The 18,851-nt window shown below is 41.5% G+C and overlaps 1 protein-coding gene across 11 annotated transcripts in view; it reads right to left on the minus strand.

Annotated features, from left to right (window-relative positions):
- The window catches only part of dmd (dystrophin), a 2,003,576-nt gene that overhangs the window by 1,093,952 nt on the left and 890,773 nt on the right, over positions 1-18,851 (minus strand). The window lies entirely within an intron of this gene.

The following is an 18,851-nucleotide window of genomic DNA, read 5'->3' on the forward strand; positions in this document are numbered from 1 at the left end:
CCTCAAACTGCTTTGTCTCTAGAACCTAAAAGATTCTCCCAAAACATATTCAATTTCTTACCTTTAAAAACCTCTTTATAATTTTACTTCTTGACCAGGCCTTTGCCACCTTAATGGGACAACGTTTCTCTACACGGAGTCAATATTCATTCAAACAGAGAAACATTAAAACCAGAAGGAACAGTAGATCATTCCACCATTCAAGCATGCTGTACTATTCAACTGATGACTGATCCTCTATCTCAATATCACAATCCTTCTTCCTCCTTTTACCTCTTGACCCCTTTAAGATCGATAAGAAATTAACGTTTTCAAATATATCCTTTTTGTGAGGACAGAACCAAAATGTGTGTTCAATGTTTTGGCCTTTTCTTTGTTTGCCATTATAATTGCCCTGTTGTCTGACTGTAAGAAACCAAGATTTGCCTTTCTAGATCCTTTTCTCTTCACATATTTACAAACTTTTTTTTCCCTTTTTGTTGAATTTTACAAAGTCCTCAATCCTCAGGTTTGTTATTTTTTCTGACAGTTTTGTGAGCCTTCTCTTTGAACATAAAAGGATCTGATTTCTTGGCTGAGGTGGTTGAGCCACCTTTCCTCTTTTATTTTTGCACCAGACAAGAATGACTACTTGTTGTAAATCATACACTGGATCTTTCAATGTGTACCACGGCTTATCCACCGTCAACCCCTTTAGTAAGGTTCCTCAATCCATCCTTACCAATTCACACCTCATACACTCATATACTGTTGAGACCAGCATAACTTGTATTTTTTTTATTTTCTTTTATTTTTCGCATTTTTGGAACTGGGAATTGCAGATGAGAATTGAATTTTGAACAACAGCTTGATTTTTAAACAGAGAACAGAAGTCTAATGTTTACCATTGGGAACTGGTCTGGAAAGTTAATAGAGGTAGAGTACCACTCTAAGGACACTATGGATAGTTCGGCACCACAATTCATTGTGGTCAGGGAATAGCAGCTGGTCAGAAATTGAATTGATCAATCAAGGGAGGACCAGTGCCAACCAGTTTAACACCTCCTCGCACTCCGCCAAGGACATGCACGTCCTGGGCCTCCTCACCAGCAAATCCTAGCTACCTGACGCCTGGAGGAAGATTGCCTCATCTTCCGCCTGGGGACTCTCCAACCACATGGCATCAATGTCATTTCACCAGTTTCCTCATTTCCTCTCCCCTCACCTTATCCCAGATCCAACCCTTCAACTCAGCACCGCTCTCTTGAACTTCTCCCACCTGTCCATCTTCTTTCGCACCTATCCACTCCAACATATGACATCATCCCCCCCACCTGCATCCACCTATTGCCTTCCAAGCTTCCTGCAGCCCCACCCCCCTCATTTTTATCTCTCAGCACCCTTTGGTACCCCCCCCCCCCCACATTCCTGATAAGGGCTTATGCCCAAAACATCGATTCTCCTGCTCCTCAGATGCTGTCTGACCTGCTGCGCTTTTCCAGCACCACACGTTTTGACTCACCCAGAGAGAATGTCAAGAAAGAAAGAGTGAACAGGCTTTGATTGTGTTTTGGTACAGAAAGCACTATTGCTTTGGAAACGGTTTTGCTTTTGTTGTCTCTATTATTTTCCAGTTATCTAGGTGTTGAAGGACCAGAGAAAAGAATCCCAGTCTATAAGAAGTCAGGAAATGTCAACCGAGGCCTATGGAAGGTGTTTGCTTTGATCAATTACTTTGCAATTCAAGCAAAAAATAACCCTTTGTGCCTATAATACAACTCATCAGATTTCATAAAAGCTTAGTATTCTTTGAAACGGTTATCAAACGGGCAATTTATGTTTTTAAAAATTTATCTTTTTGAGTCTCTGTTGGCGTGACAGTGAGGAGAGTTGGTAATCAAACAAGATTGGGCTTAGATTGCTGATATTAACTAGATTATCTTATAGTTCATCTGTGTTCTGCTAAAGTTACATTACTAACAGTAATGTTATTTTTCTTAAGTTATAAACTTGGTATCCAAGATTTGTTTAGTTTGGAGCAATTAAGCAATTTTTGAGGGTCATCAAATGTTTTAATTTCACTGCATTGCGTATCCAGTGTTACTGAATCAGATTTGTCTAGCTTACTATCCCTGTGTCAAAACAATTTGCTTGATTTATATTCAGGTCCCTGGTTTTGGATACAGCCACTTTGCTCTCCGTCTTAATGAAGAATTCTATCATATTATGGTCCTTCTTCGTAAAGACCCTGCACAACAAGATTGTTAACTAATCCTTGCTCAATGCACACTACCAAGTCGACAATAGCCTGTTCTCTGGTTCATTCCCCTGTGAAACATCCACATTTCACCGAGGTAATATATAATACAAACTGGTATAAACATATTGGTTTCTTTGTATTCAGATAGCAGATTCCACTGAATAATCTATCAGATTTTATATTAAACAAAACAGACTTTCCAGAATCAAAAAACTTGAAGTTTGATTATTTAAATAAAGTCTAGCAATAAACACCTGTAATCTATTCAATGCTAAGAAATTACACAGAATCCTGAACATTACTAAGTTCATTTAATTTTTTTTTTATTCATTCATGGGATGTGGCCATCACTGGTTAGGCCAGAATTTATTGTCCATCCCTAACTGCCCAGACGGCAGACGAGAATCACCACATTGTTGTGGTTCTGGAGTTACATGTAGTCCAGACCATGTAAAGATGGTAATTTCCTTCCCTAAAGGACATTAATTAACCAGATGGGTTTTTCCAACAATCGGCAATGGTTTCATGATCATTATCAAACTCTTAATTCCAGGTTTTTATTGAATTCAAGTTCAAATTCCACCAACTGCCATGGCAGGATTTGGACCTCATCCCCAAATCACTATCTAAATTGAAGTGTTGAGATGGATAGAAAATTGGTTAGCTGACTGGAAACAGTAGGAATAAATAAGTAAGATTCCAAACAGCAAGCAGTGGCTAGTGACATACCACAGTGATTGGCAGCAGGATCCCAACTATTTACAATGTGTGTTGATGTTTTTGATAAGGGAACTAAACGTAATAACTCAAAATGTGCAGAAAATTGGGTGGAAGGATGATCTGTGCAGAGATGTAGCAGTGTGATTTGGACAAGCTGAGTAAGTGTGCAAATGTAAGGCAGTTGCAGTATAATTTGGATAAAGTGAGGTCAAACAAACTGATAGCAAAAATCAGAAAGCAGATTATTATTTCAATGACTGCAAATTGAGAGAGAGGAATGTTCTCTGAGACGTGGGTGTGCTCATACAGCACTTGCTCAAAGTAAACATGCAGGTGCAGCAGGAAGTAAAGAAGGCAAACTGTATGTTGGCCTACGTAGTGAGAAGATTCACGCACAGGAACAAGTATGTCTTCCTGCAATTATACAGAGCATTAGTGAGACCACCCATGGTGCAGTTTTGGTCTCTGTAGTGATTGGAACCATGGTCAGGTGGATCTCATTGACTATGAGATTCTTGTTTGGGTTTGCAAACCTGGGCCATTCAGGGAGCCCTGGCTGACAGATACAAACAAGGGATTCAGAGAGTCTCCTGACTTCAGGGACTGACTCTGAGCTGGCTGCTCACAGCCAGTGGATTGTGCAGATGTAGATAAAGAGTAACTTGGTGACCGGATACCAGCCTCTGTGCAATTACTTCAGTCTCTTGATTTGAGGAACAATGTTCTTGCTATAATGGGAGTGCAGTGAAAGTTTACCAAATTGATTCCTGGGATGGCATGCCTAATACATGAGATGAGATTAAGTTAGTAGGTTTTGTATTCATGGAGTTTAGAAGAATGAGGGGCAGATCTCATAGAAACCTTTAAAGTTCTAACAGGTTAAATGCAAGAAGGATGATCCTGATTTTGGGGTGGAAGTCCAGAATCACTCATCACAGTTTAAGAATAAGGGGTAAATTTTTCAGGACTGAGATGAAGAAATATTGCTTCACCCAGAGAGAGATAAGCCTGTAGGATTTTCCAACACAAAGTGGACAAGGCCAAATCATGTGTTTCCAAGAAAGAGGTAAATAAAGCTCTTGTGCGTTAACGGATCAAGGGATACGGAGGGAGGGTGGGATGAGGGTACTGAGCTCAAATGATCAGATATGAACATATTGAATGGCAGAGCAGGTTAAAAGGTTAAATGGCCTACTCCTCCTCCTATCTTCAATGTGTCAAGGTTACATAGGTCCTTGAAACAAGATGTTGCATTTTGTAATTAACTTGGTTAGAGGTTTTGCAGCAAATTTAATCAAAGTGTCTTCTTTTAACTACACAAAACACAGGCAAAGTAACAGAGAATATGCCAACTTAGCTTTTGACAGCTTAATATAGCAAGAATCTGTTCAATCCAGACTCTAGATGGTAAATCTGCTTTCTTCTGCTGAAGAAGCAAAGAGACCTTTATTCATTTCAGGGTCTGTGATATTTTGAAAAGTGATGGAGTTGCTGCAAAGCTAAATCAAAAGCAAAATATGGCAGGTTCTGGAAATCTGAAATAAAAGCAGCAAATGATGGAAGTACTCGAACAGGTCTGGCAGCATCAGGACAAATGGATTTTTCACAGATGGTGAATCAAAATTAGTGCTGAAAAAGCACAGGAGGTAAGGCAGCATCCGAGGACCTGGAAAATCGATGTTTCAGGCAAAAGCCCTTCATCAGGAATGAGGCTGGGAGCGTCGGGGTGGAGAAAAAAATGCTTTTATCTCTCCACACCCGAGACTCCCAGCCTCATTCCTGATGAAGGGTTTTGCCTGAAATGTCGATTTTCCTGCTCCTCGGACGCTGCCTGACCTGCTGCGCTTTTCCAGCACTACTCTAATCTCCAGCATCTGTAGTACCCACTTTCACCTCGTTGATTTTCACAGATACTGCCAGATTGAGCAGCTTCAGTTGCTGATATTCTCCGGAGGTGAAATAATCTGCTCCAACTGTGTTTGTGAAACTAATTCATAGCATTTTGTGAAGTGTGATGCAGTTTCAGAACCTGTCAGAACTATGAACAAATCAATAATTTATATTGAGCAAGTTTGACAGCAATTTGTTACATTTTTGCAATGTACAAACCATTCGATCAGGTTTCTAGACACAAAAGAAAAAACAATTTGCATTTATATTGCATCTTTTTCATGAAGCCCAAAGTTTTGTATAAGGTTCATGTACATTCTCTCAATATAATAGGTGGGATTATGCTTCTTATTTACACATTGACCTATGGAGGTCAAGGTGGCTTTTCCGCTGTTAACTCATTGGGCAAACGAATCTGAATCAGGAGTGCAAACAAATTTAGAAAATAAATGGATATCCTAAAGAGGCAATGGAAAATTGAATATCATTGGTTTTGATCCCTGACAAAGAGCAAAGTGGTTGACTGCTCTGGTCAATTAGGGATGGGCATTAAAGACTGGCCTGGCCAGTCACATCACATTGTGCAAATGAACTTTTAATTAAAAATGAGAGACTCAAGCAAAATTCGTGAATACCCCACCCCAGTGTGGCAGAAAGCAGCACATCTTTACAGCTGAGAGTGTGATGCTGGAAAAGCACAGCAGGTCAGGCAGCATCCGAGGATCAGGAAAAAGCAACGTTTCAGGCTGATGAAGGGCTTTTGCCCGAAACATTGATTTTCCTGCTCGTAAGATGCTGCCTGACCTGCTGTGCTTTTCCAGCACCACACTCTCGACTCTAATCTCCAGCGTCTGCAGTCCTCACTTTTGCCATTTTTACAGCTGTATGACTGTCCTGCATTTGTCCTTGATGAATATTTGAGGACCAATTTGGGGGTTGTATTGGGTTCCAGCAAGGATTCCCATCTTTGTCACGAAGCTATACAGGATGAGGGATGGGAGTAAAGAAATGACCACCTTAGGCGTTGTGTGCATGTAGTTAGAGGGGGACTGCTCAAAATGAAGCTGAGCTTTTGAAAAGTTTAAAAATCTATCAAGCAAAATTGCAAGGGATCAGTAGTAATGACAAAATCCAGAAGGAATTGGTGGAGAAATTTATCTTGAACCGAGACAATATCAGATTAACTAGTTCTATGCAGTGTCAGGAACAACGCACAAGTTTAAGTTTAATTTATAGCTTGCATGTCATGCTTTCAGAAGGGAGAGACATGGTTTTATTTATGTTTTTGAGTTCTTCTTAGTATTCTGGTACCTGAAATCTGGAAGTCTGTTTGTTTACATGTGTTTTGTATAATGAGATTTTACATTCTTTGAAACTTAGGTATGGGTGTTGGTATATGAACAATAAAAGATGGAAAAAAACTGTGCCATTGCCTAGCAACAACAATCTCACTGAAACACAGAAACATCCAGGAGAAATATGATCGGCATGTTTGTGTGCCCATGACTGTATGTCACAAGAGTGGTGAATGTTTCAGTAAGAAATTTGGATTTTAGAGTCATAGAGCTGCACAACATGGAAAAAGGACCTTCTGTCCAACTCGCCCATGCTGAACAGATATCCTAAATTAGTTTTGTTGTCTTTACCAACATTTGACCTGTATCCCTCTAAACCCTTCCGATTCATTGTACCAGCCTCCACCAGTTCCTCTGGCAACTCATTTCATATATCACCCTCTGCATGAAAAAGTTGCCTGAGGTCCCTTTTAAATCTTTTCCCTCTCATCTTAAATCTATGCCCTTGAGTTTTGGACCCCTCCCCCCCCCCCAACCCTGGGGAAAAGACCTTGGTTATTCACCTATCCGTGCCCCTCATGGCTTTACAAACCTCTATAAGGTCACCCCTCAGCCTCCAATGCTCCAGGGAAAATTGCCCCAGCCTATTTAGCCTCTCCCTATAGCTCACACCCTCCAATGCCGGCAACATCCTTTTGTAAATCCTTTCTGAATCCTTTCAAATCTCACAATAGCCTTTTGTTAGGATTAAAGAAATAATGCAAATATGAATCATTTTCTGGTGTTTGTAATGGAAATGTCCCAACCTTTTTGTAAGATGGATAATATTGCTCTTATCTAATATTCCTATGTTCCGAAAAGAGGTTGTACCATTCTTTAGAATACTTACAGACTGCTGTAAATGCATTCAGTACCTAACTGACCTGGTTTAGAAAAAGACAAAGCTAGGTCAATCAAGTCAGTTTTCAGATTTGGATTTGACATTTCTCTAATGTTAAGGTTACTGGGATCATAGTGCCTAGTATTTAGTACCTTTGCAAACAACGAAGTATCAAGTTCTTCATATAGACCTCAACTGATCAAAATGCACCCATTTTGGAACATTATCTGAGACAGATTTCTAGCCCATGATGTTTTGTAAATACCACAGAGGCCAGATAAAAGGAGCACAACTCATAAAAACAAGAAGCAGGTTAAGAGAAGTAAGAGACAACAATACCTAAAAGTAGAGATCTCAAAATATTAGTTCAGTGAGCGTGTGCATGATTTGGACTGGAGACAGATAAATACTCATGAAATTCATAACTTAACTCGTCAAAGTAATCATTAAAATTACAAACAATAAGTCACATTTCAACATTTAAATTCTTACGGATGAAAATACATGAGAGATGGTAGGACAAGTGATGTGTCGGTAATAATGGACACCAACATGATCCTGAGTAACTATGTCCGCAGTAAACTCAAGGAACTACAGCTCAGGGTTTAAATTGAAGGTGAGCTCCAGACAATGTAATATGTCAAGCAGAAACAATCACATACCTTAAGAACTTCAGATTGTTCCGCTATCAGTAACAGGAAGATTTGACCACATGCAAGGCAATTCTAGGATTCCAGAATATAGCACTGAGAGAGACCCGGCCCTTCATTTGGTAGTTAATGATGGGTTAATGATCACACTGAGCACAGCACAGTGCTCCAGGAGGACATTCAAGTTGGAGACTAAAATAAAATGCAGGAATCATAGCAGATTACATCTTTTAGGGAAAAATATATACTTGGCTGCAAGGACCAGTGAATTAACAATGTTGTAAAAGGGCGATACAAGGAGGAGTAAACCAATAAGGAATCAAAAAGGAGATTTATGCTTCGAGGCAAGAAACATGGTTGCGGTGTCTAATGAATACTTGGCATCTGTCTTGAGCTATGAAGAAGGTGCTGCCCAGGTCATGGTGAGAAAAGAGGAAAATCAGGCACTGAAAGGGTTTAAAATTAATAAGAATGTTATGTTCGATAAGCTGCTGTTATTTAATGCTGATAGGGCACTGGGACCACAGGAGCTGCATCCTAGGATACTGAAGGAAGTGAAAGTAGAAATTGAAGAGGTGCAAGCAATTATTTTTTAATCTTCCCTGAATATGGGGATGGTGGCAGAGGATAAGAGAATTGCAAACAGTGTGCCCTTCTACAAAAATATTGCAAAGGTGGCCCAGCAATTTGGGATAGAATTATGTGTAGATTGATTTAGAAGAGTTGGCACACATTTGTTCAGGGAAAATCATGACAAATTAACTTGGAGGAGATTACTGAAGTGGTAACGTACGTGGTCAATGACAGTAATGCTGTTGCTGCAGTGAACATGGATTTCCAACAGGCATAAGATACAGTGCCTCACAACACATTTGTAAGGTAATTTTTTGTTCTTGGGATAACAGGGCAGAAGCAATACAGGAACAAAACTGAGAAATAGGAAACAGATAGTAACGGTCAATAGATATTTGTTGCACTGGGAAGCACCTGTAGTTGAGTTCCCCAGGTGTACTTCAATTCTCTTTATATACAGTATACGATTTAGACTTTGGAGTGCTGGAGAGAATTTCAAAGTTTGCAGATGACACAAACCTTGGAAGAATTATTAACGGAGGACTTCAAAAGGGCATTGACACATGGTAGAGTGGCAGATGGGTGGAAGATAATAGTTTAATGCAGAGAAGTGCAAGATGATGCACTTCATTGCAAAGAACATTGAAATAAGAGATACTTTTCGAAAGAGTGTGCAGGAGCAAAAATAGCTGACTTTCTTTTTGCATACAAGTCATTAAAAAGTGGCAACACAGGTAGAGAGAGGTGTTAATACAGTGTGCGGTCTTCTAGGCTTCATTAAGAGGGGCATACAACACAATAACAAGGTTATGATGAACTCATAAGATACTAGTTAAACATCAGATGGAGTTTTATGTCCAGTTTGATGTGCCAAACTATGTGAATGGATGTGAATATATTGGAAAGAGTGCAGAGATATTTGAGAGTGGCTCAAGGAATGAAAAAGATAAGTTATGATGACAGATTGAAAACTTGGGACCTTTTCTCCTTGGGATAAGACTAAGAGGAAACTTGACAGAAGTTTTAAAATCATGAGGGACCTGGACAGGGTAAATGGGGAGAAATTGTTCTCACTCAAATTGATCAAGAATCAAAGGGCAAAGTTTTAAAACATTTTGCAAATGTGAGAAAAACTTTTTTTTTTACCCACACAGCAAGTAATTAGGGTCTGGTGTGCAGTGTAGTGGAGGCAGGTTCAATTGACATATTCAAAAGGGCATTGGATGATGATCCAATTAGGAACATTATGTAGAGTTAGAGGATTAAGGCAGATGACAGGCACTATGTTAAAATACACAGAGAGCCAATGGACCAGGATTGACTGAATGGCCTTCTTCTCAACTGTGACAGCTCTGTGTTGTTTGCTAAATAGCAAATCAAGGACATCTCCTTGTGTCTGAAGAGGAATTTGGACTGAGACAGATACTTGCAATGGCAGTTCAAGAGGCTACTTCTCAGGATAAAGAGACGATCATATGAGGAAAATCGGGCAAGTTGCGCCAATGTTCCTCAGAATTAAAATGATAAGAAATAATCTTATTGAAGCATCAGAGCCTCTGAGGGGTTTGACAGAGTAAATGCTGAGAAGATGTTTTTCCTCATGGGAAAAGTCTAGAAATAGGGTGCACAGTTTAAATGCAGGGGGCTTCTTATTTAAAACTTAGATGAAGATTTTCTTCTCCCGGGGATGACTAATCTCGGGAATTTCCAATCCCATTGAGCTTGGTCATTGAATATTTACCAATAATATTGGGTTAGCCAGATGAACTGCTACAAGACTACTGGCAAAAAAGTGAAGATGAATCCATGATCAAATCAGCCACAATGGAGAATGATCGGGCAGGTCCAAACAACCAAATGGCATGCTATTGACACTACTTATGTTACAAAGTTAACAATGCCAGGTTATAGTTCAGCAGGTTTATTTGGAAGTACTAGCTTTCAAGAGCACTGTTCCTTCACCAGCAGCGCTCTGAAAGCCAGTAACTCCAAATAAACCTGTTGGACTATAACCTGGTACTGTGTGATTTTTAACTTTGTCCGCCCCAGTCCAACACCGGCTCCTCTGCATCATATTTATGTTATGTCATCAATTCATCATTCTAACCAAATGTGAACATTACCATCAGAGTCAGGCATATTTGTTCAATAGTTGTCACTTTGAGACCACTTCATACAACAGACCAAGTGATAAAGTGTTGGAAAGTCCTTTCTCCCTAGTCAGGAGGGAAACAAACTGATCTTAGGAGAACACCTTCCATGATCACATTATTGACTGCAAAGCATTTTGAGGCACAAAGTGCTTTTGGCGTGTAGAGACTATTGTGATTTAGGAAACTCTACTTATTGTATTTCATCAGGGCCTTTCTCGGTAAATATTTGATGCCAGCTATTATTCAAATGTCAGCAGTTCTGGAATGTTGTTGAATAAGAGACTTCCAAAGCTCATTCAACAAACTGTGCCTACATTAGGGCAGCTTGGTGGCTCAGTGGTTAGCACTGTAGCCTCACAGTGCCAGGGACCCGGGTTCAATTCCAGCCTTGGGCAACAGTCTGTGTGGAGTTTGCACGTTCTCCCCGTGTCTGTGTGGGTTTCCTCTGAGTGCTCCAGTTTCTTCCCACAGTCCAAAACTGTGACCAGGTTAGGTAAATTGGCCATACTAAATTGTCCATAGTGTTAGGTGCATTAATCAGAGGGAAATGGGCATGGGTGGGTTACTGTTCGGAGGATTGGTGTGGACTTGTTGGGCCGAAGGGCCTGTTTCCACACTGTAGGGAATCTAATCTAATCAACTCTTTGAAAAGGCTGACCTAATAGTATATGGTTTGTGAAAGAGGAATCCTGTTGTTTCACTCCCCTGCTCTTCCTCAAACACCGCAATTTTTGACCTTATAAAAATGTTATCGTTCTGCCCAGACCCTGGACAAGATGCTCCGGTTTGTTACAGTTCCAAATGGGATACACCAAATTATTAAGCTCCTGAATGAACAAGAATGAACCGGGTCCCCTTAATTATTCACTCACCCCTTTGATTGTTCGCAACATTACTTTGAGAACAATCCTTTCCCCCCTTCTCCTTGACCCATATTAATTTTTTTTAGAAGAACACATATGCACAGATTGGAAATAAGTGCTGAGCCCAAAAAGATCAAAGTTAAAAAAGAACAGATGCAGATCAGTCTCTTAATTGCTCACAAAAAGCAGACAGACAATTTCATGCTATAGCTGCTGGAGGGGAGGTAATTGTCAGCACTGCTGAACTGCCAATTTCAAGATTCTGAGTGTTGAAGCGTGTTTGAGATGCCGCTGTTTAAATTCCTTTCAACCATAACTGAATTCCAGCAGGGTGAGAGAAAGTAACTTTGTTGTTCTACTTATTTATTTTTCTGTCTCTGGCTTCCTTGGTGGTTGCATTTTTGCACTCAGTGAAAGAATCCTTTCATCAGCAACATAGGGGTGACATTCACAGCCAACCAACACATCAAAAGGGAAAAAACACTATGTGTCTACAGTATGGGACATACATTCACAAGGGGGCCTTATGTTCAGCAGGAATTGTCAGTCTCATTATCAAGTTAATCACATGATATCAAATCCCAATCTTAATTTGGAGGTGTCGGTGTTGGATTGGGGTGTACAAAGTTAAAAATCACACAATACCAGGTTATAGTCAAACAGGTTCATTTGGAAGCACTAGCTTTCGGAGCGCTGCTCCTTCATCAGGTGGTTGTGGAGAATAAGATCGTAAGACAGAATTTATAGCAAAGGTTTACAGTGTGATGCAACTGAAATGATACACTGAAAAATACCTCATCTGATGGGGATGGCCTCAACCGGGACCTTGGGTTCATGTCACACTACAAGTGACCCCATGGCACTACACGCACACACACTCACACTCATACGGCTCACACATGCACACCCCAACACTCAGCCACACATATGCCCTCTTACGGACACTCACACACATACACACACTCTCAGACACTCAAATTTCCCACACACCCCACACATACACCCACGCACACATACAAGTTTGTGGGGTAAATTTATACTTGCGGAATTGCCTTTATTTGATTTAAAAAACTGCATGAATCCATATAAGATTCTGTAAATCCATTTTTTAGAAATAGAATCAGTCTGAACATTGGGGCACAGACAGCCTCACACCTTCAATGCATTCTCTGAGCTGACATGACACCTATTGTTAAAGTTCACTTGAGAATGTAACTTTAGAAAAAAGTTCTGGGATTTACATATGAAAGAATTGAAACCAACATGGTCATTCTTCAAGATGAGAGACTTAAACAATCCAGGTATTTTTCAATATATCATTTCAGTTGCATCACACTGTAAACCTTTGCTATAAATTCTGTGTCTTGCGATCTTATTCTCCACAACCACCTGATGAAGGAGCTTCCAAGTAAACCTGTTTGACTATAACCTGGTGCTGTGGGATTTTTAACTTTGTTCACAGCACTAGGTGTGACACTCCACTGGTCTCTCTCACTCTGACACTCTCTCCAGGTGGTAATTTAGTTTATATTAAATTTGTTTAAACATACATTAATCAACACTTTGGATGTATCGCCCCCCCCTCCCCACCTTTTTTCAAAACAAAATCACCTTTGGAATTACTGTTTACTCGGGGTTCTGACATACTCACTTTCCTTTCAAAAGTTATTATTCACACCGACATCCTTCCAACTTCTAAACATCAGCGAAAGGACAAAATGTAATTTCATCTCTCTGGCTTTGTCCTATTAATTTCAAAGTTGCTTGTTAAATCTACGCAGGGCTATGATGCTATTTTCATCCCTCTACTCCACATGTCAGTACATTAATTATCTTTTAAACTCACTGACGTGATATGAGCTAGACCACGTTTATTGCCCATCCCTAGTTGCCTTTGAGAAGGTGGCTATCAGCTTTTGCAATTGGTAGGGATGTCAATAATGCCATTACGGAGGGAGATCCAGGATTTCGATCACACAACACTGAAGAAATGACAACATATTTCCAAACCTGGATACTGAGTAGCTTGCAGTTTTTTTTCCCCAGTTGTCAAGATTATCTATATTGGACAGCTTTATTTGTATTAGGTGAAAGTGGGCACTGCAGATGATGGAGATCAGAGTCAAGATTAGAGTGGTGCTAGAAAAGCATAGCAGGTCAGGCAGCATCTGAGGAGCAGGAAAATAAACGTTACAGGCAAAAGCCCTTCAGCAGGAATGAGGCTGGGAGCCTTGGGGGTGAAGAATAAATGGGAGAGGGTGGGGTTGGGGGGGAAGGTAGTTGAGAGTGCAATAGATGGATGGAGGGGAGGGTGAAGGTATAGACTAAGGGAAGGGTGGAGTGGATAGGTGGGAAGGAAGATTGGCAGGTAGGACAGGTCATGAGGATGGAAGTTTGGAACTGGGGTAAGGTGGGGGGGGAAGAGGAAATGAGGAAACTGGTGAAGTCCACATTGATGCCCTGGGGTTGAAGGGTCCTGAGGCAGAAGATGAGGCGTTCTTCCTCCAGGCGTAGGGTGGTGAGGGAGTGGTGAAGGAGGCGGCCCAGGACCTGCATGTCCTCAGCAGAGTGGAAGGAGAAGTTGAAATGTTCAACCATTGGGCGGTTGATTGGTGCGGGTGTCCTGGAGATGTTCTCTGAAGCGCTCTGCGAGTAAGTGACCAGTCTCCACCATGTAGAGTAGAATGCATCGGGAGCAATGTGCAGGTGAAACTTTGATGGATGTGGAAGACTCCTTTGGGGCCTTGGACGGAGGTGAGGGGGGGAGGTGTGGGCGCAAGTTTTGCAATTCCTGCAGTGGCAGGGGAAGGTGCCAGGACGGGAGGGTGACCTTATTTCTAATGGCCACTTAAATAAAAGGTCAGTTAACCGGGTTTCTTCAGTAAAATACAATGATTGTCTCATTAGGGTGGCATGGTGGCTCAGTGGTAAGCACTGCTACCTCACAGTGCTCAGGACCTGGGTTCGATTACAGCCTCGGTTGACTGTCTAGGTGGAGTTTGCACCTTCTCTCCATGCCTGCGTAGGTTTCCTCTCACAGTCCAAAGATGTGCAAGTCAGTGGATTGACCATGGGAAATGCAGGGTTATAGGGTAGGGTAGTAGGTTTCAATGAGATGTTCCTTGGAGGATTGGTTGAGACACAATCGACTGAATGGCTTGCTTCTACACTGTAGGAATTCGATGAAAGCATATTTAATTATGATAGACTACAGTCCTTGTCCCAAATGACCCAAAATAACTACATGTGCACATAGATTCATACTTCAGAAAAAGGGAGGGGGGTACAAAACTAAGTTCTCTCTGCGGAGGTTCACTGACAACCTCTGCACAACTTTCACTTATTTGATTTAATTCCCCAAACATCATTTGAATACAAAGTAAAAAATAGCTTTACTGTGATGGGAAATACTTTGTTGGACAAATAACTTCCTTTTTGTTTTAATTTTCTACTCTTAAATGTATCTGTGGGATAACAAGGTAGAGTTTTAATGGGGGGGGAAAAGAAACAACTGTTAATTGAGAGTATAATGGAAAGTAGGAGACAAGGTGACCAATTTGTCTCCCACTTATAAATTGCCTTGATTTTAATACTCTGATCCTTATTTTCAAATTGTTCTAAAGTTTGTCCCATTCACCTCTCACCCTCTCCAGTTACACAAATCTCCCAAGATAGCATAGTCAGCAAAACAGACACTGCTCTCTGTGGACAAGATCAACAGTCCCAAAGTCTGTACACCAGGGGTTCAGGATATCTCATCTGGTCTTCAGAGGAACTCAGAGCAAGAGGGGATAGACCCAATTGCTGTGGTCCACGTAAGTACCAACAAATAGAAAGACAGAGGAAAATGGCTCTGCTGAGGGAATATGAACAGCTCGGGGCTAAATTTAAAAGCAGAACCAAAAAGTTAAAGTAAGGCTGAGTCAGCAGGCTTTGTCAAGGAGAGGTCATGCCTGACAATTCTGTTGGAATTCTTAGAAGAGGTAAGGAGTAAGTTTGGCAAAAGGAGAGCCAGTGATTAGATTAGATTAGATTCCCTACAGTGTGGAAACAGGCCCTTCGGCCCAACCAATCCGCACCGACCCTCCAAACAGTAACCCACCCAGACCCATTTCCCTCCCACTAATGCACCTGGCACTATGGGCAATTTAGCATGGCCAATTCACCTAGGTAAAAACAATGACTGCAGATGCTGGAAACCAGATTCTGGATTACAGTGGTGCTGGAAAAGCACAGCAGTTCAGACAGTATCCAAGGAGCAGGAAAATCGACGTTTCGGGCAAAAGCCCGACTTGCACAGATTTGGACTGTGGGAGGAAACCGGAGCACCCGGAGGAAACCCACGCAGACACGGGGAGAATGTGCAAACTCCATACAGACAGTCGCCTGAGGCTGGAATCGAACCTGGGACCTGGTGCTGTGAGGCAGCAGTGCTAACTTCTGAGCCTTCCAAAAGGCCTTTGAGAAGGTACCCCATAGGGAGCTGCTAAATAAGATAATAACCCATTGTGTTAGAGGCAAGGTGTTGGCATGGATAGAAGTTTGGCTGACTGTCAGAAAATGGGGATAAAGGGTTTTTTTTCAGGGTGGTGGCCAGTTACTAGTGAAACTCTGCAGTGTACTGGGACCATGACTATTCATGTTATACATTAATGATCTCGACAAAGGAACTGATGGCATTGTTGCTAAGTTTGCAGATCAAACAAAGATAGGCTCATGGACAGGTACGAGCTGAAAATGTGTTGCTGGAAAAGCGCAGCAGGTCAGGCAGCATCCAGGGAACAGGAGAATCGACGTTTCGGGCATAAGTCCTTCTTCAGGAATCTGCAGGTCTGTGAGAGTGTTGTCCTGAGCTGGGGTAGGTCGAGTTGCAGGGAATGTAGGTAGCGGCGCATGGCTGCAAGCGTGGAGCGGAGGATCCGGAGGGAGGTCTGTTGCTGGAGGCTTCGGATTTGTTGTAGGTACTGGTTGTCCTGGTTGGGTCCAAGTTTTGTTGGTCGGAACGTAGTCCGGAGTCCATGCGGGATAAGTCGGTTCCGTAGGCAGGTGCTGAGGAAGGAGATATGGCTGTGGTAGCGAGTCTGTTTGAGAATGTGGCTGAAGAGCTTCTGTGCAGAGGAGATGACCTGGGGGGTGCAGTGAGAGAGGGACTCACTGAAATCTTTGTAGAAGATTCCTGAAGAAGGGCTTATGCCCGAAACGTCGATTCTCCTGTTCCCTGGATGCTGCCTGACCTGCTGCGCTTTTCCAGCAACACATTTTCAGCTCTGATCTCCAGCATCTGCAGACCTCACTTTCTCCTCATGGACAGGTAGTTTTGAGGAAGCAGGGAGGCTGCAGAAGGACTTGGACAGACTGGGACACTGGGCAAAGAAGTGGCAGATGGAATACAATGTCCAGAAATGTGAGGTTATGCACACTTTGGGGAAGAAAAGAAGTGTACACTACTTTCTGAATAGGAATATGCTTCAGAAATCTGAAGCACAATGGGAATTGGGAATATTGTTTCATGACTCTCAAGGTTAATATGCAAGTTTAGTGAGCACTTTGGAAGACAAATGCAATATTACAGATGGCTATAGTCCAACAGCAGGGAGGTACTGCTGATGTTTTACAAGACTCTGATCAACTCACAATATTTGGAGTATTATGATCAGTTTTGGGTCCCATACATAAATATGTGCTGACATTGGAGGGGGTCCAGAGGAGGTTGGTAGTGATGATTTCGGGGATGAAGGACTACTCATAGGAGGAGTGGTTGAGGACTCTGGGGTCTGTTTAGAAGGATTAGTGGTAGGGTGGGGAGAGTTGGGAGGCATCCTATTGAGGCTTACAGAATACATAGAGGAATGGGTAGAGTGAACATGGAGGACATGTTTCCACTAGTACAAGAGACTCGGACTCAAAGGCACAGAGCAAAGAGACTTAAGAACTGAGATGAAGAGGAATGGCTAATTTGTGGAACTCAATACTGCAGAAGACTGTGGAGGCCAAGTCAGTGGGTGCCTTTCAGACAGATAGATGGATAGGTTCTGGATTAGTAATTAGTAAAGATTTCAAAAGTTAAGGGGAGAAGTCAGGAGAATGAGTTAATTCTGCTCCTACATCTAACAGTCATTCAATGCCAGATCTGACTGTACCATGAGGGTCCTGTCCTAGATTGAAAAATCTGCTTAAAAGTCTGGCATCATCCTGGAACACAAAGTTAACAGTGCACATTCTTTTCTCTTTTAAAAATTAATTCAGAGCATAGAACTTTACAGTGCAGTACAGGCCCTTTGGCCCTCGATGTTGCACCAACCTGTGGAACCATTTATCCTACACTCTGCCATTTTCATCTACACGTTTATCCAATGACCATTTCTTAAATTTCTTTCACTCATCTCCATCCTCATCTCAAATAGTGTGAGAATCCTACTTTCCTCCTCCAATACCTCTCCACTGCAATCCAGTTGGGTGCAATTGCAGTCACATGAAAAAGTATTCTCTTCCTGATTCTGACCCGTTACCTCACAATCCCTGGACCCTTCCTCATCTTCAGGTTATCCTTTGGTGCATTCATCTGGAAACCAGTGTCAGTTACCACCTGTGTAATATAAACTCCCTGCTTGACCACACCACCACCTCTTTTGATAGTTTCATTGTCTTGATATTGTCTGATAGTTTGTGCAATATCCAGGACAGGAAAAACTGAAATTTCTTCCAACTAAATACTGGGAAGACTGAAGCTGTTGTCTTTAGTTTCTGCCACAAACTTGTCCCTAGCCATCAACTCCATCCCTTTCCCAGGAAATTTTCTGAGACTAATCCTATGTGTTTGCAAACCTTAGTGCTATATGTGACCTCAAGATAAGCAACTGCCAAATTGTTTTAAATGGTTCTGTGCAAGTGTGCAGACATTTAGCTCAAATAATTCATTTTCAGGATCTAAATACTAGAATTTGACCCACCTCTCTCAAATAATAAATTGTTACACTCCTACCACATTGATACTTTAGCACAGACAAGGGACTCAAAGGCAATCTGACCCAGTTGTACACAGTTTAGCAGGCTTGCACAGTCATAGATGCGAAATAAAATAAACAATATGTTATGTGAAAGGACAAAACATTTAGGGGAAAAATATAATCTGAAGAAGTTTGCAAGAGAGTTAAAATAAGTAAAGAGAAGGGGATAATCAAGTATTATAGGTGGATGAAGCAGCTGGGCAAAATTTGATAGCTGGTTTACGATGTGGGTAAACGTGAACTTGTCCTAGAAAAGTTTTATATCACTAAAAGTGAAAGATATGCAGCATTTTGTACAACTAGTATAGAGGGATCGAGGGATTCTGGTACATTCAGCACAGAAGGTTATCCATCCAGGTCCAACAATTGATAAGGAAGACAAATGTAATGTTGTTGTTTATTGCCAAGGGAATGATAATTAAGAATATGGAAGTTTTACTACATAAATAGACAGTTTAGTGAGGCCACATCTACAGTACTGCATACAGTTTCGGACTGCTTACTTGAAAAACTGCTTCAAAAGTACTTCAGAGATTACTCTCATGGATGTGGATATGCAGGAAAGGAAATGAAGAAGCAAC

The sequence above is a fragment of the Chiloscyllium plagiosum genome, unplaced genomic scaffold, assembly GCF_037043375.1.
Source record: "Chiloscyllium plagiosum isolate Xiang-an unplaced genomic scaffold, Cpla_swu_hap1 HiC_scaffold_12, whole genome shotgun sequence".
NCBI classification, from domain to species: Eukaryota; Metazoa; Chordata; class Chondrichthyes; order Orectolobiformes; family Hemiscylliidae; genus Chiloscyllium; species Chiloscyllium plagiosum.